The following is a 24387-nucleotide window of genomic DNA, read 5'->3' on the forward strand; positions in this document are numbered from 1 at the left end:
CAACCCTGTTTGTATTGTTATATTGTCCTCTCCCAAGGGCTTAGTACAGTGCTCTGCACAAAGTAAGCATTCAGGCAATAGGACTTATTGATCAGTTGAAATAGGGAATGAGTCCTGGTTTAGTCTGGCCTAATAGAAGCCCACAATTACTCTATTATCCCCAATTCCTCTTTGTCTTTCAATCCTCACACATTCCAACTGCTGTCACATCATCCCAGTCATTTTTATGCAACATTTCCCAGATTCAACACAAATGGCTATCATTTTGGTACAATTTCATGTCTTAAACAGTGACTAAACTTTGCCATGGTTGTAGCCTCGTGGACATTCTTCCTGACTCCAGTCTTTCCCTTCACCAATACCACCAAGCTTCCTGAAGCATTGCTCAGCATACACATCTTCATTCCTCAAATCCCTCCACTGGTTCCCTGTGTCCTTCTGCATCCTAGGAAAATACCTATTCCGGGGTGTCCACTTGACATAACTGCTCTCTTCACCCACCAATACCGCATACACCAATACCCCATGAGAAGCAGCACAGTGCAGTGGAGACAGCACAAACTTGGGAGTCAGAAGGCCATGGGTTCTAATCCTGGCTGTGCCACTTGTCTGCTGTACAACTTAGGGCAAGTCACTTCACTACCCTGTGCCTCAGTTCCCCCATCTGTAAAATTGGGATTAAGACTGTGAGCCCCATGTGGGACAGGGACGGTGTCCAACCCAATTGGCTTGTACCCACCTCAGTGCTTAGTACAGTGCCCAGCACATAGTAAGCACTTAACAAATACCATAATTAGGACACCCTCTTGGCTCCTCTTAAGCTAACCTTCCAGCCCTATTTTACTTGACTCTTCTTCTCCATCTCCTCACTCATGCAGTTCTAAACCCAAATCCCTCCCACATCTAACAGACCACTGCCTGCCCCATATTCACAGTCCTCCTGATAGCCCATCTCCTTGAAAATGCCTTCCATGATTACTTCCCAAGTCATATAAATCCATCAGCTATCTTCATAACACATGCCCCTGCTTTAACTAAACCTTTAACACTTGTGTATATGTGTTTATGCAGTTATACATTCAATGATTTATCTTGATTACTCTGATTGTAATACTTTCATGTCTGTCTTTCCCAGTATTCATTGCTATTCATTCATTCAATCATATTTATAGAGCGCTTACTCTGTGCAAAGCACTGTACTAAGTGCTCAGGAGAGTTCAACACAGTTTGCTAAGCCCTTCTATGTACCAGGCACTTACTAAGTGCTGGGGTGGGTACAAGCTAATCAGGTTGGACTCAGTTCATGTCTCACTTGGGGCTCAAGGTCTTAATCCTCATTTTACAGATGAGGTAACTGAGGCACAGAGAGGTAAAGGGACTTTCCCAAGGCCACACAGCAGACGAATGGCAGAGTCGGGAGCCAGGATTAGAACCCAGAATTGAAACACACAAACCTTGTGTGCAAGAAGTTCAGTAAATTACTTCTCTCCTAAGAATCAATGTCTTTTCACGGCAGGAGAGTTTGAGTACGCTGATGAAGCTTAGAGCTATGCCATATCGGGCTACCCATAATGGAAAGGTCTAAGCCAACATGTCAGAAAAAGTCAGTCCACCTGTGCTGGGCAGCAGCAGCATGGGAAAGAGTCAAAGGTCATCAAGTGATCAAAGAGTTGATCAAAGACAATGACAGAGAAGATGAGGGAGTCACATAAGGTCACCCAGCAAATAAGTGGCAGAGGCAGGATTAGAACCCAGGTCCTTCTGGGCCCATGCTATATCCACTAGGCCATGCTGCTTCTCAAGGAATGCCTTTCCTAGTGCTTAGTACAGAGCTCCCCTCCCAGTTCACTGATAATAAGTCGATCTGATTACATGATGGAAAAAAGAACAGGTTAAAAGGTCCCTTTTGTTTGATTGATAATAAGCCTGGAAATTATTGGGCACTTAAGGACATATGGTCTAGATTTGGGTGTGATATGCGGGAAGAGCTTTCCTTTTAGGCATATGCAAATCTGGTCACTGACTACACTGAAGAGTGGTTCAAAAAGAAAGTGATCGAGTGAGAAAGGCAGTCTAAAGCTGATGGGCAGCAAAATTATCATTATTATTATCAAGTGCCTTCGAGTCATAGGGGAAACCAAAAAGAACAAACTGGGGAGTAGGGTAGCCTAGTGGATCTTTATGCTACTGGACTGAGAGCCAGAGAACCTGGATTCTAATCCAGACTCTGCCCCTTCCCTGCTGTATCTCCTGCTCAGGTCACTTAACTTCCCTGTGCCTCAGTTTTCTCCCTACAAAATGAATATTCAATATCTGGTCTCTCTCCTACTTAGACTGTTGGTCTCATGTGGGATAGGGACTGTATTTGGCCTGATGAGCTTGTCTCTACCCCAGGGCTTAGAACAGTCCTTGACACATAATAAGTGTTTAACAAATTCCATACAAAAATAAATTCGAAAGCATGACAGTGAGCAAAAGTGCTTAGATTGTGACTGGAGGTCTGGGGAAGAAATATAAGATGAAAAAACCCAGAAAATTTGGCAAAAGGGGAGGATAAAAAAAGGTGTAGAAAATGAGAGCCAGAAGTAGCAGAAGGTTGGACAAATGTTACTTTTATTTGTATTTTATAACAGAATATGGCTGCTTTATTTACTGCACTTTTATGTGTTTTGGTGGATTTCCAAGGTCCACATTCCATCACAGCTAATAAGACCCTTACCAAGAGTGAGGTCCAGAGATAGGGGTCAGAATGCTCGTGGGACAATAGTTCCCCTTTGGAGTATTTGGTTAATCAATCAATCAGTCATATTTATTGAGCACTTACTAAGCACTGTAATCATAATAATAATAATAATGATGGTCTTTGTTAAGCAGGTACTATGTGCCAAGCACTGTTCTAAGTGCTGGGGTAGATATAAGGTAATCGGGTTGTCCGACTTGGGGCTCACAGTCTTAATCCCCATTTTACAGATCAGGTAACTGAGGGATGGAAAAGGGAAGTGGCTTGCCCAAGGCCACACAGCAGATAAGTGGAGGAGCCAGGATTAGAACCCACATCCTCTGGCTCCCAAGCATGGGTTCTTTCCACTAAGCCACACTGCCACTTGAGAGAGTACAGTATGACAGAATTGGCAGGCATGTTCCCCACCCCTATTATGAAGCAGACAGTCTGGAGGGGGACCTGGACATTAATATAAAAAAAAAATTAGGGATATGGACATCAGTGCTGTGGGGCTGAGGGAAGGGTGAATAAAGGATGCAAATCCAAGCACCAGGGTGATGCACAAGGAAGGGGGAGAAGAGGAAATAAGGATTTAGTTGGGAAAATAATCTATGGTGAGCCCCAAATTTTCAACTCTTCAGTTACCAATTTTCTCAACTAACCTGCTCCTTTGTAGGCAAAGTGCCTTTTATTTAATCAATCTATTTCCCACTGGTGCCTTGAGGTCTTCTGCTTAACTCTTTCAATAACAACAATAATTATAATGATGATGATCTTTGTATATACTATACTTACTATATGCCAAGCACTGTTCTAAGTGTTGGGGTAGATAGAAGGTAATCAGATTGTTCCACATAGGGTTCATAGTTTTAATCCCCATTTTACAGATGAGGGAACTGAGAGTGAAGTGACGGGCCCAAAGTCACATACCTGATAAATGGTGGAGCCGGGATTAGAGCCCACGACCTCTGACTCCCAAGCCCGGGGCTCTTTCCACTGAGCCATGGGATCCCATTGTTGGATTCTTGGCAGCTTTGATGCTATCTGGAGTTTTTCTTCCCAGAAACCCTTTGCCTTCTCTCCCCATTGCAGAATCCCAGCTCTACTGGAAGACCCCATTTTTCTGATATAACTAGCTCTCCTTGAGATGTGGAGTATATAAAAAAGCCTCTCTCCTCCCCCTACACATCCAATGGACCAATATTCTCCCCATCTTCAAAGACTTTCTAAAATCAAGCCTCCTCCAGGAAGCTTTCCTTGACTAAATCTCTCAACTCCCCAGCCTATTTTCCCTTAATAATTAATAATGATAGTTATGGTACTTGTTACAGACTTACTCTGTACCAAGCACTGTACTAAGTAATGGGGTAGGTGAATGCTAACCAGGCTGGACCCAATTCCTGTCCCGTGGAGTTCCCAATCTAAGTAATCCCTTTTTTTTCTGGGTCCCCTATTCATTTTGGCCCTTACCCCTAAGCACTTTGAAATTCACCTCACCTTCTGCCCTTTCCTCTCCATCCAAAATGCTACCACATAAATACAGTGACTTATCCTATATCACCTTGATTACTCTATCAGGCTCCTTGCTGAACTCCCAACCTTCTGTCTCTCCCCACTCCAGTCCGTACTTCACTCTGCTGCCCGGATCGTCTTTCTACAAAAACATTCAGGACATGTTTCCCCACTCCTCAAGAAACTCCAGTGGTTGACCATCCACCTCCACCTCAAACAAAAACTCCTCACTTTTGGTTTTAAAGCACTCCATCACCTTGCCCCCTCCTATCTCACCTCTCCACTCTCCTACTACAGCCCAGTCCGCACACTTTGCTCCTCTAATGCCAAGCTTTTCGCTGTACCTCCATCTCTTCTGTCTCCCCGCCGACTCCTTGCTCACGTTCTGCCTCTGGCCTGGAACGCCCTCCCTCCTCAAATCCGACAGACAATTACTCTCCTCCAATTCAAAACCTTATCAAAAGCACATCTCCTCCAAGAGGCCTTCCCTGACTAAGCTCTCTTTTCCTCTCCTCCACTTATCTCCTGACAAGGATTCTGGCCTAGTGGAAAGCACATGGGTCTGGGAGGTAGAGAACATGGGTTCTAATCCCACTTCTGCCTGTTGTCTACTGCATAACCGTGGGTGAGTCACTTCACTTCTCTGTGTCTCAGTTTCCTCATCTGCAAAATGGGGATTAAGATTGGGAGATCTTTGAGGGGACGAGGACTGTGTCCAACCAAATTATCTCGTATCTACTCAGTGTTTAGTCCAGTGCCTGGTAAATAATAGACACTTAACAGATACCATGATTATTGTTATTATTATTATTGCAGCATGCCTTTTCTTTCTGGGACCTGAGAGGAGTTGGGAAAATTACCTCCTACTTCCCCAAACACCTGCTCCGATGGGAGCTGACTGAGGGACCTAGAAGGATGAATAGGAAAAGCAGGTGACTAGCAGTAGTAGGATGGAATAATAGCAACAACAACAATAATAATTACAGTATTTCTTAAGTGCTTGCTATCAGTGGCATTTATGAACACTTACTATGTGCAGAGCACTGTACTAAGTGCTTGCGAGAGTACAAAACCACAGAGTTAGCAGACACGTTCTCTGTCCCCAACAAGCTTATGGTCTATAGAGGCCAAGAACTCCCTCTTACTCAGGCTGTTAGCACCAAGTGGGACTTGATTATCTTGTATCTACCCCAGTGCTTAGTACAGAGCTTAGCACATAACAAGTGGTAACAAATACTATTATTATTAGTAACAGTGTTAGTATTGAGCAGCATGGCATAGTGGCTAGAGCACAGGACTGAGAGTCAGAAGGTCATGGGTTCTAATCTCTGCTCCACCACTTGTCTGCTGTGACCTTGGGCAGGTCACCACTTCTCTGTGCCTCAGTTCCCTCAGCTGTAAAATGGGAATTGAGACTGTGAGCCCATCGTGGGAGAGGGACTGTGTCCAACCCAATTTGCCTATATCCACCCCAGAGCTTAGTACAGTGCCTGGCACATAGTCATCACTTACCAAATACCATAATTATTATTATTATAATATTCTAATGAACTGTACATCTCCTTGATTCTATTTACTGTGATTATGTTGTCTTGTTTTTATCCGTCTGTCTCCCCCGATTAGACAGTAAGCCTGTCATTGAGCAGGGATTGTCTCTATCTGTTGCCGAATTGTACATTCCAAGCGCTTAGGAGAGTGCTCTGCACATAGCAAGCACTCAATAAATACTATTGAGTGAGTGAATGAATGAATTGAGGGGAGACAAAGTATTATCAGTTGTCACAGTCTCTGACCTCCTTGGGACTTCCAGTCTAATGGGGAAGGAGAATTGGGCTCCGGCACTTGGAAAGCTCATTATGTCTGCCAATTCGGTTGTATTGTGCTCTCCTAAGGGCTTAGTACAGTGCTCTGCACATAGTAAGTGCTCAGTAAATACCAATGGTGATTGATTATTTGGCAAATCTCCCACAATGCACAGGAAGCGAACAGAAAACCCGCCTGGAAATCTGACCTCAAGGGGCAGTGGGCTAGCATGGAGCCACACTGACATCCAGTGGCCAGCTAGAGTATATTGAAGGGAGATTTGGGTTGCCCAGAGCCCTTGGCTACCTAGAATGGAAAGATATGGGCACTCGGGTAGTGAAGTAGAAGGCCCCCAGCATACCCTAGTGAAAAGATCAAAGACCCGAGAATCAGAGGATCTGGGTTCTAATCCTGCCCCCATTACATATCTGCTGTGTGACCATTTAAGTAAGTTTCTGTGCCTCAGTATCCTCGTTTGTAAAATGGAGATTATTATTATTAATGATAATAATAATAATGCTATTGGTTAAGCACTTACTATGCACCAGGCACTGTAGTAAACACTGGGGTGGATACAGGCAAATTGGCATGGACATAGTCTCTGTCCCACATGGGGTGCACACTCTTAGTCCCCATTTCATAGATCAAGTAACTGAGGCACGGAGAAGTGAAGCAACTTGCCCAAGATCACACAGCAGACAAGTGGAAGAGCCGGAGTTAGAACCCAGGTGCTCTGACTCCTAGACCAGTGCTCTAGTTATTAAAGCTGTGAGCCCTATGTGGGGCAGGGACTGTGCCCAACCTGATTAGCTTATATCTATCCCAGTGCTCAGTACAGTTCCTGGCATTGAAAGTAAGCAGGGTGGCTCAGTGGAAAAGAGCACGGGCTTTGGAGTCAGAGGTCATGGGTTCGAACCCCGGCTCTGCCACTTGTCAGCTGTGTGACTTTGGGCGAGTCACTTCACTTCTCGGTGCCTCAGTTACCTCATCTGTAAAATGGGGATTAAGACTGTGAGCCCCACGTGGGACAACCTGATTCCCCTGTGTCTACCCCGGCGCTTAGAAGAGTGCTCGGCACATAGTAAGCGCTTAACAAATACCAACATTAATTAATTAATTAACAAAGAGCATTAAAAAACCCTAGACAGCGCCTCTTGATCCTTTATTGCCAAGGACGTTTTCATCTATTGCAATGCCAGCCAGGGGCTATCAGATGCGGATGCTTATCAGGATACTCACCCTGACTCTTCCTCCCCACCACACCTGCAGTGTGGCTCAGTGGTAAAAGCACGGGTTTGGGAGTCAGAGATCATGAGTTCAAATCCCGGCTCTGCCACTTGTCAGCTGTGTGACTGTGGGCAAGTCACTTAACTTCTCTGTGCCTCAGTTACCTCATCTGTAAAATGGTGATTAAGACTGTGAGCCTCACATGGGACAACCTGATTACCCTGTATCTACCCCAGCGCTTAGAACAGTGCTCTGCACATAGTAAGCGCTTAACAAATACCAACATTATTATTATAGACACACCTCATCTGTATACTATTTCCTGAAGCTTAACAAAAAGCTTGCTTTCAACATGCTCCAATTAATCAATGGCATTTACTGACACTTAATGTGTGCTTCAAAGTTGAATGGAACATGTCAGCTGCATAATAAAAAATAGACCAACCTATCAATCAATCAATAGCATTTATGGAGTATTTACTTTCTGAAGATCATTGCACTAGGAGTTTGGGAGAGTGGAGTAGGGTTGACATAATCTCTGCTTTCAAGGGGTTTACAATCTATCAAGGGAGAGAGATTCTAAAATAAATTACGAATAGGAGGAATAGGAAAGAAGGTTCTGTCCCTAAGTTATTCCTTGAGGAATAGGGTATATATAGAATAGGATATGTAGGATAGAATAATGAGGGAGACTGAGGGTATTTTACCAATAGGCAATTGAGAGGAACATGAAATGGGGAGATTAAAAATAAACCACAGAGGACCTCCTTGAGGAGACTGTAAACTCGTCCTCTAGGCTGCAAGCTTGTGGTGGCAAGATAACATGTCTACCCACTCTATTGTACTCTCCCAAGTGTTTAGTACAGTGTTCTCCACACAGGAACGCCCAATAGAGACCACTGATGAGGATGAGATAGTGTAAAAGTGTGAGCAAGAGGGCAGTGATTGGAGAGGGGAGAGTAAAGCCTAGTGGGTAGATTGGAGGGCAAGCTGAGGTGGAGGAGGAGAAGAGAGTGGATAATTAGGAGGGAGACCCACAATTGAATGTCTTAGCACTAACTGACAGGAGTTTCTCCTTGTCGTGGAACCTCGAAGCAGAAAGGACAGTGAGAAGGCTGATGCAGTAACAAATCAGGGATATGCCTGGTTCCTGGAGCAGCATGAAGATAGCTTATGTTCATTCACTGATTCGATCATGTTTATTGAGCACTTGCTGCATGCAGAGAAGCATACTAAGCGCTTGGGAGAGCATCCTGTAACAACAAACAGACATTTCCTGCCCAAAACAAGCTCACAGACAGGAGAGAATGGAGCAGAATGTGGAAATGCTGTGATAAAAAATACCACAGGGTCTGGTGGCAATAATCATAATATATAGTTATGAGACTTGTTAAGCATTTACTTTGTGCCAAGCACTGTTCTAAGCACTGGAGTAGATAAGAGCTAATCAGGTTGGACACAGTCTCTGTTCCACTGAATATGGAGTTCAAAGAAAGGAAGGAGTCAAGGATAAAGCCGAGTGGTGGGACTCCAAGCCAGGGAAGATGGAAATACTGTTTGCTGTCTGAGAGGAGAAGATCTGGGAGAGAAAGTGAAGTGTTCAGTGTGACCTTGAGCTACAGTGTGGCCTACTGGATAGAGCACAGACCTGGGAGGCAGAGGACCTGGGTTCTAAACCTAGCTCTGCCACTCGTCTGCTGTGTTACTTGGGGCAAGTTACTTCTCTTCTCTGTACCACAGTTTTCTCAACTGTAGAATAGGGGTTCAATACCTGTTTTCCCTCCTACTTGAACCCTGAGCCCCATGTGGGACAGGAACGGTGCCCAACTTGATGAATTGGCATCTATTTCAGCGCTTCGAACAGTGCTTGACACATAGTAAGGGCTTAACAAATACCATTAAAAAATATAAATGAAATAAAAAAGCTGCCAGTGGGACATCCAAGGAGAGATGACCTGGGAGCAGAAGGAATTGTAAGGTTACTCAGGAGAGAGTTCAGGGTTAGCCAGGTAGAGGTGGGAAACAGTGTAGCCTAGTGGATAGAGCATGGGCCTGGGGGTCAGAAGAACCTGGGTTCTAGTCTTGCCTCTACCACTTGTCTAATGTCTGTGACCTTGGGCAAGTCATTTTTCTTTAACTGTGCCTCAGTGACCTCACTGTCAAAATGGGGTCATTTGTCAAATGAGGTTTAAGAGTGTGAGCCCCATATGGGATAGGGACTGTGTCCAACCTGATTAGCTTGTATCTACCTTAGGGCTTAGAACAGTGCTTGGCACATAATAAGTGCTTAACAAATACCATAAAAAAGGGTCATCCACAGAGAAGAGGCAGTTGAAGGCAACAGAGCCAATGGGCTCCCCAGGAGAGGGATTATAGAGTGAGAAGAAAAGATTGGCCTGAGGAAAGCTTTGAAGGACAACCATAATTAGTGGTTGGGAGGCAAAGAAAAAGGAGATTAAAGGGACTGAGAAGGACTGCTCAAAGAAGTAAAGAGGAGAAACAGGGCCTGAGAGTCAGATGGACCTGAGTTCTAAAAATCCCTGCTCTGCCATTTTTTTAATCGTCTTTGTTAAGCACTCACTATGTGCTGGGCACTGTACTAAACACTGTGGTAGATAAAACCCAGTCAGAGTGAACACAGTCCCTCTTCCACAAAGGGCTCAGAGTTTTAATCCTCATTTTACAGGTGGGGTAGCTGAGCCCCAGAGAAGTGAAGTGACTTGCCCAAGATCACATAAGCAAGCAGAGGAGTTAGGATTAGAACCCACATCCTTCTGATTCCCAGGCCCGTGCTCTATCCAACTGATGGGAAGCAGTGTGGCTTAATGGAAAGAGCATGGTCTTGGGAGTCAGAGGTCAGGGGTTCTAATCCCAGCTTCACCACTTGTCAGCTGTGTGACTCGGGGCAAGTCACTTAACTTCTCTGTGCCTAAGTTATCTCCTCTGTAAAATGGGGATTAAGACTGTGAGACCCACGTGGGGCAACCTGAATGCCTTGTATTACCACCCACCCCCGTGCTTAGAACAGTGCTTTCACATAGTAAGCACTTAACAAAAATCATCATTATTATTACTATTAGTTTGTGACCTTGGGTAGGTCCTTGTGTCCAACCCAATTTCCTTGTTTTCATCCTAGCACCTAGTACAGTGCCTGACACATAATAAGCACTTAATTTCCACAGTTATTATTATTATCATATTATTATTAAATTGCTTAATTTCTCTATGCCTCAGGTAGCACATCTGTAAAAAGAGGATTAAGACTGTGAGCCCCACATGGGACAAGGACTGTACCCAACTTGACTAGTTCGTATCTCCCCCAGTGATTTGCACAGTGTCAGGCATTCATTCATTCATTCAATCGTATTTATTGAGAGTTTACTGTGTGCAGATCACTGTACTAAGTGCTTGGAATCCATAATTCAGAACACATAGAGACAATCCCTGCCCAACAACGGCCTCACAGTCTAGAATGGAGAGACAGACAGCAAACACAGCAAGTAGTGAGGTACATAGTAAGTGCTTGGCAAATACCAAAAACAAAAAAACCCAACAAAAAAACAAGAGGGAAGAGTGTCACTATCACCACACAAATTCAGGGTCCGAATCAAGGGAAAAAGCTCTTCCATCTTTGAGGCCAATGAGGCAAACATGAGTCGCTTAATAAAGAAGCGTTGGTGACTTTTTCTCTTCAAAGTCCCTGCTAACGTACCTAGACTTTATTTTTCACCCACAGTTTCCCAGAACTGAATGTGAGTAGAAACGGGCCAGGCTCAGTACAGGAGGAAGAGTTTAGGGTCATTAGATGAACCTTGGTGTGAGCAGTAAAAATATTTACAGGCTTCCTCATGAAATGATCCATTTCAAGGCAGCGACTGCTGTATGCAAGACCCATCGCACTAAAAACATTCCCCTCTGGGCCTACAGACACAGGAAGGCGAGATGGTTCCTATGAATATTGACATCAGAGGAACAGTTTTTTATAACGCCAAATAAAAATAATTTAAAGGTATAAGAGAATCAGAAATATCTGGTTGGGAGAGTTTGTTCAATCTAAAATTGGGAATGGATTCTGAATGTGTGTTTGGTACCTCTAGGTTATTAGAAAGATGGGTGCTTTCTGCAATTTCCAGAAAATGTTTTTGCTTTGCTAGTTTCTGATATAATGACAAGGAGGTGTAGCTGAAAAACTCTCTCTCCTGTGCACCCAGAATGCTAATACTCCCTTTTTCATGTAATTTACATTTATGTAAAAAAAAATGAGAAAAACCATCTTCCCTCACTTAGCACACTAGGCAAGGCAAAATACTTTTTGGAATAAATAAGAATGAAATAGGTTCTTTCAAAAGAATCCTGGGAAATCCAGTGGGCAGTGGAGACTGACCTCTCACTTCCCCCAGCTGAACTGGCTGATCTTCCCAGAGAAGCAGGGTGGTTCAGTGGATAGAGCATGGGTCTCAGAATCAGAGACACCTGGGTTCCAATCCAATCTCCACCACTTGTCTGCTGTGGGACCTTGGACTTTTCTTCCCCTAGTTCTCCTCTTAGCTCTCTGGCCTTTCATTTTCAGTGTCCTTCACAGGCTCCTCCTCTGTGTCCCATCCGCTAACTGTGGGTGTCCCTCAAGGTTCAGTTCTGGCTCCCCTTTGATTCTCCATCTACATCCACTCATTTGGAGAACTCATTTGCTCCCATAGCTTCAATGACCACCTCTATGAGGATGATGCCCAAATCTACATCTCCAGCCTTGCTCTTCCTCCCTCTCTCCAGTCTCACATCTCCTGCTTTCAAGACGTCTCCACATGGATGTTCTCCCATCACCTCAAACTTAACATGTTGAAAACAGACCTCCTTATCTTCCCACCCAAACCTTGTTCTCCCATTGACTTTCCCATCACTACAGACGGCACCATCATCCTTCCTGTCTCACAAACCCGTAACCTTTGCATTATCCTTGACTCCTCTCTGTCATTCAAACCACATATTCAATCTTCACCAAATCCTGTCGGCTCTTCACAACATTGGCAAAATACACCCCTTCTTTTTTGTTCAAATGGCTACCACATTAATGCAAACTCTTATCCTCTCCTGCCTGGATTATTGTATCAACCTCCTTGCTGACCTCCTTGCCTTCTGTCTCTCCCCACTCCTGTCCATATTCCATTCTGCTGCCTGAATCATTTTTTTACAAAAACGTTCAGGACATGTCACCTCCCTCACCCTAAAAAAACTTCAGTGGTTGCCCACCCACCTTCAAATCAAACAAAAATTCCTCACCATTGCCTTTAAAGCACTTAATCACCTTGCCCCTTCCTACCTCACCTCCCTACTCTTCTACTACAACCCAGCCCGCACACTTCATTCCTCTAATGCTAACCTTCTCACTGTACCTCAGTCTCATCTATCTCACCACCAACCTTTAGCCCATAACCTACTTCTGTCCTCCCACCTCATATGAGACAGATAATTGCTCTTCCCCACTTCAAAGACTTATTGAAGGCACATCTCCTCCAAGAAGCCTTCCCTGATTAAGTCCTCCTCTCCTCTTTTCCCATTCCCTTCCTCGCCTCTCTTACTTGCTCCTTCATTCATCAATTCATTCAATAGTATTTATTGAGCGCTTACTATGTGCAGGGCACTGTACTAAGCGCTTGGAATGAACAAGTCGGCAACAGATAGAGACAGTCCCTGCTGTTTGATGAGCTTACAGTCTAATCGGGGGAGACGGACAGACAAGAACAATGGCAATAAATAGAGTCAAGGGGAAGAACATCTCGTAAAAACAATGGCAACTAAATAGAATCAAGGCAATGTAGAATTCATTAACAAAATAAATTCATCCACCCTCTCATCCCCAAAGCACATATACATATATCTGCATATATCTGTGAGCATTAAGACTGTGAGCCTCACAAGGGACAACTTGATTATCCTGCATCTACCCCATGCTTAGAACAGTGCTCTGCACATAATAAGTGCTTAACAAATAGCAAAATTATTATATATATATATATATCTGTAACATTCATTTCTTCATCTATTTATCTATTCTTATTAATGTCTGTCCCCCCCTCTAGACTGTGAGCTCGTTGTGGGCAGGAATGTGTCTGTTGTTCTATTATACTCTCCCAAGCACATAGTACAGTGCTTTGCACATAGTAAGTGCTCAAAAATACAATTGAATGAACTATTACTACCTATGTGGATATGTACATAAGTGCTGTTGTGGTGAAAGTGGGGGCAGAAAACCAAGTTTAAGGGCTGCTGACTCAGAAAGTCATTGCCCAAAGAAGCCTTTGGATTTCAGGGCCAAAGATATTAATTTTTTCCTTTTATAGCTCTGTCGAGGGCTCAGAACAGAGTTACAAACTCTCTCCCCAGCCTTCTGGTTTAATCATGGATTGAGAGATTCATTCATTCATCGATTCATTAATTCCAAAGTATTTATTGAAGCCCTACTGTGTATGGAATGCTTTAGTAGGTTCTTGGGAGAATAGAGTGGAAATAAAAGCCTCCCCCCAACCTTCAAGGAGGATACCATCTAACCAAGAGGGCAGCGAGGCATAGAATGGTAGCAGGAAAAAAAAAGCATAGATCCAATTAGAAAAAAGCAAGACTGTGGGAAAAATTAATAAATAAATCTAATACACACATTAGTATATACATAGATACCTCTTCTCCATCTTGCTTAGAGTAGGAGCCTCATGTGGGACAAAGGTTTGGGTCTGACCTGATTATTTTGAATCTATCCTACTGCTTAGAAAAGCGCTTGGCTTTCTTAGCTTGACTTTAAGTTTGCTGTGGACAGTGAACGAATCTGCTAACTCTGTTGTAGTGTAACAATTATGGTACTTGTTAAGCATTCACTATGTGCCAGATACTGTATGAAGTGCTGGGGTGGATACAAGCAAATCAGGTGGGACACAGTCCCTGTCCCACGTGGAGCTCACAGTCTCACTCCTCATTTTACAGATGAGGAAAATGAGGCACAGAGAAGTGAAGTGACTTTCCCGAGGCCATACAGCAGACAAGTGACAGAGCAGGGATTAAAACCCAGGTCCTTCTGACTTCCAGGCCCGTGCTCTATTCTCCCAAGGGCTTAGTATGGTGCTCTGCACGTACTAAGCACTCAGTAAATACACTGATTGATTGATTGATTAATTGTGAACCTCCCCCACAAAGGGACCATGTCTATTTCCCAGGTAATGTTAATAACACCAAAATAATGATATTTTTTGCATAACACCTGTATTTTTCTAAAATCCTTTCTCATCAATTACCTCATTTTAACCTCACAATTCTCCTCACTTATGTCTGGAATTTTTTTATTATAAAAGAATATTTCCTTCTTTCTGTTACCAGTGCAGCCTGGCATATCACTACCAGCTTGGCCCCTCATATGATCTGTGTTTTACAGATGACCAAATTTTTTTCTTTCATTTTCTGTTACAGAAGCTGATTATTTACAACCACTTCATAATAAAATAATTGCATTAGCAAAAAAAGTTGACCAAGTGACAAGAGGAGAGCAAAAGCCAAACTCTTTGTCTTCAGGTTGTGACAACTGGCTTCCGCGTTATCTGATGGAAACAAGAGAAATCAATCAACCGGTGGCATTTAATGACCGATTACTGTGTGCCCAGAAGAATATTAAGCGCTTGGGAGAGTACAGTACAGCAGAGTTGGTAGACATGTTCCCTGCCCACAGTGAACTTAGACAGGGAGATGGACGTGAATAGAAATAAATAAATTTTGGATATGTACACAAGTGCTTGTGTGGTTGAGGGTGGGGTGAAACGAGGAAGTTTTTGGGATACCCCTTCTTGACATGAGAGATGTTGGACCCTGCCCGATTTGGAGATCTCTTATTTAGTTCTGGTTGTCAAGGCGTATTTGGGGGCTTCAGAAAAGAAAGCAGCAGTCAGCGGGGATCAAATAAATGGGCGTCACTTCTCTGTGCTCCAGTTTCCTTCTCTGTAAAATGGGGATTCCGTGCCTGTTCTCCCTCCTACTTAGACTGTCAGCCCCATGTGGGACCTGATTAACTTGTATCTACCCCAGTGCATAGTACAGTGCTTGGCACAAAGGAAGGTCTTAAAAATACTACTGTGGTTATGATATTTTTTTACTTTTATGACAAATCACAAATGAAATCCAATCAACCCTTGTAGTCCCCAGGACTGGTTTCTAATGGACCTCCCAGAGTTTCCAGCTGCTTGAGCTCAAGAAGAATTTTTCCAGGTTGGACGTAGTGTGTGTGTATTTGTGTGTGTGTGTGTGTGTGTGTGTGTGTGCGCGCGCACGCGCGTTCGCTTTGAGACCAAAGCCATCTAAGTGAATATTTCACTGTTTCTCTACATTTGGGGGTATATGGTCGATTAAGGTTTGCTGCCATTTATCATTAAAATTAAAGCTGGCGAGATGGATGCAGGTTTGCCACAGACCTGACAGAAGACCCAGTTCCTGTCACAGATCCCTTAAATAGGATGATTCCCAGTAATAGAGGAAACTATTTGTTTCTTTTCAATAGGGGAAGCAGCGTGGCTCAGTGGAAAAGAGCCTGGGCTTCGGAGTCAGAGGTCATGAGTTCGACTCCCAGCTCTGCCGCTTGTCAGCTGTGTGACTGTGGGCAAGTCACTTAACTTCTCTGTGCCTCAGTTACCTCATCTGTAAAATGGGATTAACTGTGAGCCTCACATGGGACAACCTGATGACCCTGTATCTACCCCAGCGCTTAGAACAGTGCTCTGCACATAGTAAGCGCTTAACAAATACCAACATTCTTATTCCCCTTAACAGCAAGCAGTTGAGAGAGCAAGGAGAAGAGTCATATTATTATTGTGGTATTTATTATGTGTTTACTATGTGCCAAGAGTTGGAGTAAATACAGCTTGAGAGATGTAACACGACCCCCATCTTTCAAGGGACTCACAGTGCAATAGATAGGGGGAGGACGGGGACTTTATCCCCATTTTACAGATGAGAAAACTGAAGCCCAAAGAGGTTCAGTTACTTGCCCAAGGTTGTCAAGAGGGCCAGTGGCAGAGCTGAGATTAGAATTTGAGTCTTCCGACTCTCAGTCCAATAGGGTTTTCATTCATTCATTCACTCATTCCATTGTATTTACTGAGTGCTTACTGTGTGCAGAGCCACTGTACTAAGCCTTTGGAAATTCAGCAATAGAGACATTCCCTGCCCACACGGGCCAACAGAATCTTTCCAACAGACCAGGCTGCACCTCTAGTAAAAGTTGTAGTACAGAGAGATGAAGGCGGAGAAGGGATACGATTGAAGTAAACAAAATCCTGAAGTGTATGGGCAGGATGGAAAAAGAATTGGAAAGAAGAAGGAGAAAGAGAAGGTGGAGGAGGAGAAGGTGGAGGAGAAGGAGAAGATGGAGGAGAAGGAAGAGGAAGAGGAGGAGGAGCCCTGTGGCTAGTAGAGCTCAAGCCTGGGAGTCAGAAGTACCTGTATTTTAATCCCAGCTCCTCCACTTGTCTGCTATGTGACCATGGGCAAGTCACTTCGCTTCTCTGTGCCTCCGTTCTCTCATATGTAAAGAGCCCTGTTTGAAGCAGGGACTCTGTCAAATGAGATTAGCTTATATCTATTCCAGTGCTTACCATAGTGATTGACACATAGTAAGCACTTTAACAAGTACCACTTTTTTGTTTTTGTTTTTAATTTAGTAGATGCCAAGCAAATGCCATTGATTGACAGCTTGAGTCAGCTTGGATTCTCCCAAATAGTGGCTTTTCTATAGTAACTCAAATCTCGTAGCCATTCACTGTCTGTGGCTAAATCAGTTCTGGACCTTTCAAGGTGCCGGCCAAGGAAGCTCGTAAGTCACCCAAACCTCTTGGGACCCCAAAATTCACCGATCCCCCTCCCGCTGGCCAACCCGGACTTGTGAGACGACTCTGGGCCAACAGATTCCCCATTTCAGGCCTGGCCTATTCTGGATGTTACTGTTTATTGTTATATCATCCTCTCCCTAGTGCTTAGGTAGCACTGCATACGGTAAGTGCTCAATAAATATGATCCACTAACTGACTGGATAGTTCCTGCCCAAGTCATAATACATCATGTCCTGTCAGTGTGAGATAAATCCACTGCTAAAACTAATACCTGGGAGCCCCTGATTAACTTGTATCTACCCCAGCGCTTAGAATAGTGCTTGGCACATAATTATTACCATGATTATTGGTATTAGCAGTGTGGTTTAGTGGATACGGCCCAAGCCTGGGAATCAGAAGGACCTGGGTTCTAATCCCAGCTCTGCCACTTGGGCAAATCACTTCACTTCTCTGGGCTTCACTTACCTCATCTGTAAAATGGGGATTGAGACTGTGAGCCCTATATGACACTGGGACTGTGTCCAATCTGATTAGCTTGTATCTACCCCAGTGCTTAGTACAGTGCCTGGCATATAGTAAGTGTTTGACAAATGCCAGTTAAAAAAATGGTAGCTGAACATCACTGAAATATTTTATCAGTTCTGCCAACTATTCCCCTCACCTTTCTCTTCCTTTCAGTATCTTACTTATTCTTTTTTCCTCTCTTAATCTATCTCTAACTTCCTGACCCTAGATAGTAGCCTGTCACTGGCCTTTCATCACTAAGGAATTCTTCCCCAATAGTACAAAATAATTTTAATGAGTTGGCTTTAAATCACTCAATCACCTTGTCCCCTCCTATTTTACTTCACTGATTTCCTACCACAACCCAGCCCACACACTTAGCTCCTCTAATGCCAGCCTTCTCACTGTACCTTGATTTCACCTATCTGAACACCAACCCCTCGCCCATGTCCTACCTCTGGGCCTAGAACTCCCTCCCCCTTTACATCCTACAGAACATCACTCTCCCCACCTCCAAAGCCTTATTATTATCATATCTCCTCCAAGAGGCCCTCCCCGACCAAGCCCTCATCTCCTCTACTCCTTCTGCATAGACCTTGCTCTTGAATTTTCGCCTTTTATTCACTCCACCTTCAGTCCCACCACACTAATGTCCATATCTGTAGTTTATTTTAATGTCTGTCTCCCTTTCTAGACTGGAACCTCCCTGTGGGCAGGGAACATGTCTACCAACTCTGTTCTATTGTTCTTTCCCAAGCACTTAGAAGACTGTAAGCCTGTCAAAGGGCAGGAACTGTCTCTATCTGTTGTCGACTTGTACATTCCAAGTGCTTAGTACAGTGCTCTGCACATAGTAAGCGCTCAATAAATACTATTGAATGAATTGAATGAATGATCTGTACATAGTAAATGCTCAATAAATCCCACTGATTGATTGATTGACAGGGGTTGAGGAGACAAACACGATCATCACTGGATTCTCCTTGGGGTTCCTGATGAAGATGGAATCCTGGCTCTGCGGATGACCCAGAAATGGCTCTGAGAAGCAGCCAGTCGTTTCTGCAAAGCGATGACTTTTAAAAATGTCTTTTTTTTTACACTTTTTGCCGAAAGACGGAGTGACAGAAGGTTATGACACATGACAAAGAGGTAATTTTACTTAATTCCATCAACGCAAGGAAGACAGATGCTAGCTACTGGAAAGTATGGCCAATCTCATTTCATCTCTATTATTCAGAATCTCAATTTATTCCCAGATTGTCAGGGTCTTCCTGCCTCCACTCTTTCAACTGGGAATTGCCAGAGAAACCACATGTCATTTAACCAGCTGATTATTTAATTCCATAATCTTAAATCTCATTTTTTGCCAGGCACTCCAAGTTAAGCATTCTATTTTATTTCAGCTAAATCACGCCTTTAATAGGCCGGATCTTAGTCTGCTGGAGATTTTGATGACTTCTCCGCTAGTGTAACATAAAACAGTGTCTCACACACATACCTTTTTACCATTTAGCACTGGGGTCCCAAAAGATAAATTGAGAACTGAATGGGAAAGAGACATGAATGAATAATACCAGCAGAAGAACAGAATAAAATAGGAAAGAAACGTTAAAGCCCTATCAGTAAATGTCAAGTATGAAATTGTTTTATATAATTTCCTGCACTGGGTCTCACGGTACCCCAAGAGTTTATTGGATTTTCCTAGATGGAGACAATCTGAGTCTTCATCCCAAGGACAAGATCAAAGCAGTAAGTTCCTTAAAGCCCCAGTGCAGAGAATTAAAAACTCCTAAATTCTCTACAACACATTCTCCTGAATTGACTCCCAGAAGCAATTCTGAAACCCAAAAACCCTCATTTTCACCACGATGCCTACCCTGGTTGCTTATGCATTCATTCATTCATTCATTCAGTACTTCATTCTTTAGTTCATTAGTTTGGTTGTTCATTCATTTATTCTCTTGCTATTCACTGAATGCCTACCATTCCTCTATGTGCTTGGGTGTTTGTGTTCATGCAAGTGTGTATGTGTGTGTGAATACAGGGAATACTCACAAACCACAGTCGAGAGTGTTTACATACGTGTGTGTATGTGTGCATATATTCATTCAATCCTATTTATTGAGTGCTTAATGTGTGCAAAGCACTGTAATAGCACTTGGGAGAGTATAGTATAACAATAAACAGACACATTCCCTGCCCACAGTGAGCTTACAGTCTATAGATATATAGAGATATAGATAACTCTTTGATATTTGAATTTATAGTAGTATATTGTGCATAGAACTGCATAAGCTACATAATGTGTGGTATAGTATATACTATAGTAGAGAGAGAGAGTATATAGTATATAGTTTATATCATAGTATGCAATATAGTAGTATATAATAGTAATAATAGCAGGATTAGTAGTATTGAATGCTCACTGGGGAAAATGCTGTCTTCAAAGCACTTGGAAAGTGCCAAACAGACATGAGATGATCCCTATTACAGAAGGAGCTTGCATTCAGATTGAATGAAGAATTGACTAATCCTAGGTATAGAAGAGACAGTGTGGCCAATTAGATAGAGCACAGGCCTGGAAGTCAGAAGGACCGAGGTTCTAATCCAAGCTCCATCACTTGTAGGCTGTGTGACCTTGGGCAATTCATTTCACTTCTATGGGCCTCAGTTACCTCATCTGAAAAAATAAGGATTAAGACTGAGCCCCAGGTGGGACAAGAACTGTGTCCAACCTGATTAGCTTATATCTACCCCAGCACTCAGTACAGTGCCTGGCACATAGTAAATGTTTAACAAATACCATTAAAAACAGAGCTAAAGATGTCTAGAGATAAGTACCTGAAGGGTAGGGATGGATGATGGGATTATACAATTTCAGGGGCTGGAAATTAATCATGAAGGCTGGTTGAAGGAGCAGCAATTTCAGGAGGGTTTTGAATACGGGGAGAGCTGCTGTCTGTTGGATTTAGAAAGGGAGAGAATCCCAAGAAAGGAAAATGGAGTGAAACAGGATGGTCTGCAGAGAGTGAGGTATTGAAGGAGCAGCAATTTCAGGAGGGTTTTGAATACGGGGAGAGCTGCTGTCTGTTGGATTTAGAAAGGGAGAGAATCCCAAAAAAGGAAAATGGAGTGAAACAGGATGGTCTGCAGAGAGTGAGGTACTATTAGAAGGTCAGTTTGGGAAGGAAAGCAGCAAAAAAAAATGTGGCCTAGTGGATAGAACATGGGCCTGGGAGTCAGAAGAAACCTGGGTTCTAGTTCCGGCTCTGCCACCTGTCTGCTGTGTGAACTTGGTCAAGTCACTTCACTTCACTTCTCTGGGCCTCAGGTACCTCATCTGTAAAATGGGGATTGAGCCTGTGAGCCCCATGTGGGACAGGGACTGTGTCCACCCTGATTAACTTGGATATGCTTGGCACATAGTAAAAACTTGAGAAGCACTACAATTATTATTATTAATAATAATAATAATGTTGGTATTTGTTAAGCACTTACTATGTGCCAAGCACTGTTCTAAGTGCTGGGGTAGATACAAGGTAATCAGGTTGTCCATGTAAGCGCTTAATAACTACCATAAAAATAAAATAAAAAAGCAAAAATTTCCCTTCACCCAGAGAATGAGCTAGCGGGGAGAGAAGAGGAAGACTCAGACACTTCATGTCCCCAAGCTTATGGGCTCGGGGAGGAGCCCGGGGGCAGGGGGAAAAGAGATGGCACAGAGGCCTAGGACCCTCAGCACCTGAAGGAGGGCCCGGCTGAATCATGGAGCTTATAATCCTTAATTATATTTATATTCCAGAGCAGGCGCACATCTCTGCTTGCTGGAACCGAAGGCTGCCTGACAACCTGTGCTTTGCCTGCAAATTTGCAGACAGATAATTTAGACGGCCTCTGGCGGCTTGCTCCAGATTGATCAGCAGCTGTTTGGTCTGGTTGGGGAATGAATATCAGTCTTCTGGGAGAAGCAGGGTGAAGTAGTGGATAGAGCACGGACTTGGAAGTCAAGAGGTCATGTGTTCTAACCTTAGTTATACCACTTGTCTGCTGTGGGACCTAGGGCAAGTTACTTCACTTCTCTGAGTCTCAGTTCCCTCATCTGTAAAATGGGGATTGAGACAGTGAGCCCCACGTGGGACAGGGACTGTTTCCAACCCGATGAACTCGGATTACCCCAGCACTTACAATAGTGCCTGGCACCCGATTTGCTTGTAACCACTCCATACTTAGTACAGTACTTGGCACATAGTAAGTGCTTAACAAATACCATAATTATTATTAGAGGGGGAAACTGTAAGATCCTTATTGAAATCCATGCAGCGATGTCCTGGAGGCAGGAAGGAATGAGAGGTGACGATGGAGGAGGAAGTTCAGACGAGTGAGGGAGATTTGGAATTCCACCTAAAAGAGATTTGGTAGTTGAAATCTTGGGAGCAGTAGATATCCCCAAAGGACAGAGTGTAAATGAAAGTGGGAGAGGGATCCAGATTGAGTCTCGAGGGACACTCACAGTTAAGTTAAGCAGGTTGGATACAGTCCTTGTCCCACATGGGGCTCACAGTCTTAATCCCCATTTTACAGATGAGGGAACTGAGACCCAGAGAAGTGAAGTGACTTGCCCCAGGTCACCCAACAGACATGTGGCAGAGCTAGGATTAGAACTCAGGTCCTTCTGACTCCCAGACCTGTCTATCCACTAAACCACACTGTTTTTCCTCTAGACTGTAAACTCATTATGGGTAGGGAATGTGGCTGTTAATTCTGCGGCATTGTACTCTCCCAAGCACTTAGTACAGTGTTCTGCATATAGTAGGTGTTCAATAAATACCATTGATTGATTGACTGATTGATGTCCCACTGCCACTTCCCACTCAACATGTCCAAAACTGAATTTCTCATATTGCCTTCCAAATCCTCTCCTCCACCCAACTTTCCCATGGCTCAATGGAAAGAGAACGGGCTTGGGAGTCAGGGGTCATGGGTTCTAAAACCAGCTCCGTCACTTGTCAGCTGTGTGATTTTGGGCAAGTCACTTAATTTCTCTGTGCCTCAGTTCTCTCATCTGTAAACTGGGGATTAAGACTGTGAGCTCCAAGTGAGACCACCCGATTACCTTGCATCCCCCACAGCGCTTAAAACAGTGCTTGGCACATTATAAGCACTTAAAAAATACCATCATCATCATCATCATCATTTCCCTTCACTGGCCTTGACTCCACCTTCCTTTTCAAGCCCCCATATTCCATCTGAGGTTAAGTCCTGTCAGTGCTATCTCCATGTAAGCTCGTTACAAGCAGGGAATGTGTGAGATATTTCTGTGGTATTGACCTCTCCTAAGCACTTAGTACAGTGCTCTCCCCATAGTGAGAGCTCAATAAATACCAGTGATTGACACCACTGATTGATAATCCTTTCTGGAATCTGGCATTTCCCTTCTACCTAAACAGCTGTCAAATTGGTCCAACCACTTGTCATATCTCAATTTAGCTCTTGTATCAGCCTCTGTCCTCTCCAGTCCATACCTCGCAAGGCTACCCAGATCGTTTTTCTGAAATGTCATTCTCCACAAATCCCTCCCATTTCTCCGGAACATCCAGCTGCTGCTCATACATCTCCACTCCAAGCAATAGCATCTGTCCACTGGCTAAAGGCACCCAATTAGCTCTCTCCCCATACTTGGCCTATCTCTTATGCCTGGCTCAGTGGCTAGAGCAAGGTGGGGTCGGGGACAACGCGTATTGAGAAGCAGCAAGATCTAGTGGATAGAGTACAGCCTGGGCGTCAGAAGGTCATGGGTTCTAATTCCACCTCTGCCACTTGTCTGCTGTATGACCTTGGGCCAGTCTCTTCGCTTCTCTGTGCCTCATTTACTGCATCTGTAAAATGGGAATTGAGGCAGCGAGTCGCATATAGGGCAGGGACTGTGTCCAGCTTGATTTGCTTATATCCACCTCAGGGCTTAGTTCAGTGCATGGCACATAGTAAGTGCTTAAAAAATACTGTAATTATTATTATTATTACTACATTTTAGTACATATGAGTCACTGCTCTCCAGCTAACATCCTCACTGCATCTTGTTCTTGTTTCCCCCACTGTTAAGTTCTTCCACCTTCTCCCCCACCTGGAACCCCCTCCCCCTTCACTTCTTACAGAAAACTGCTCTCCCCTATCCTCAATAGCTTTCTGAAAGCACATCTCCTCCAAGAGTCCTTCCCTGATTTGTCTCTAATCTCCTCACTTTATATCCCCCCCTCAACTGCCATTAAATAATAATAATTGTAGCTTTTGTTAAGCACTTATTATGGGCCAAGCACTGAACTAAGAACTAGGCTAAATATGGTATGTACAGATCTGACACACTCTCTATTCCATGTGAGGCTTGGAATCTAAAGGGGAGGACATTTAATCCCCATTTTACAGAGGAGGGAGCTGAGACACAGAGAAGTTAAGTGACTTGCCCAAGTTAACGCAGCAGATATGTGGTGGAGCCAGGATTAGAATCTAGGTCCTTTACTCCGCAACTGAATAAATTATCTTTCTAATCTAGAACTGTTTGGAGGGAAAATTTTTCACCTAACCAGTCAGTATATGGAAAATTTAATTTTAGAACCCTATTAGTTAGGAACCCTCTCAGGATTGCACCTGGAGAGTTTCCAATACTTTACCAGTCTCAGCTAAGGGAGGGAGAGTCAAGCAGAGGCCTACCCAATCCATTCCTGGCTCAGGTAGTGGCTAGCGAGTGGAAGGCCATCTGCTATAAGT

At 43.7% G+C, this 24387-nt stretch overlaps 1 non-coding gene across 1 annotated transcript; it reads left to right on the forward strand.

The window, feature by feature from the left end:
• The first annotated feature begins 24249 nt into the window (after nt 1–24249).
• Nucleotides 24250–24387, forward strand: LOC114813513. Its single transcript, XR_003761230.1, has one exon. It is a non-coding gene; the product is annotated as a small nucleolar RNA SNORA7 (small nucleolar RNA).

The sequence above is a fragment of the Ornithorhynchus anatinus genome, chromosome 7 (assembly GCF_004115215.2).
Source record: "Ornithorhynchus anatinus isolate Pmale09 chromosome 7, mOrnAna1.pri.v4, whole genome shotgun sequence".
NCBI classification, from domain to species: Eukaryota; Metazoa; Chordata; class Mammalia; order Monotremata; family Ornithorhynchidae; genus Ornithorhynchus; species Ornithorhynchus anatinus.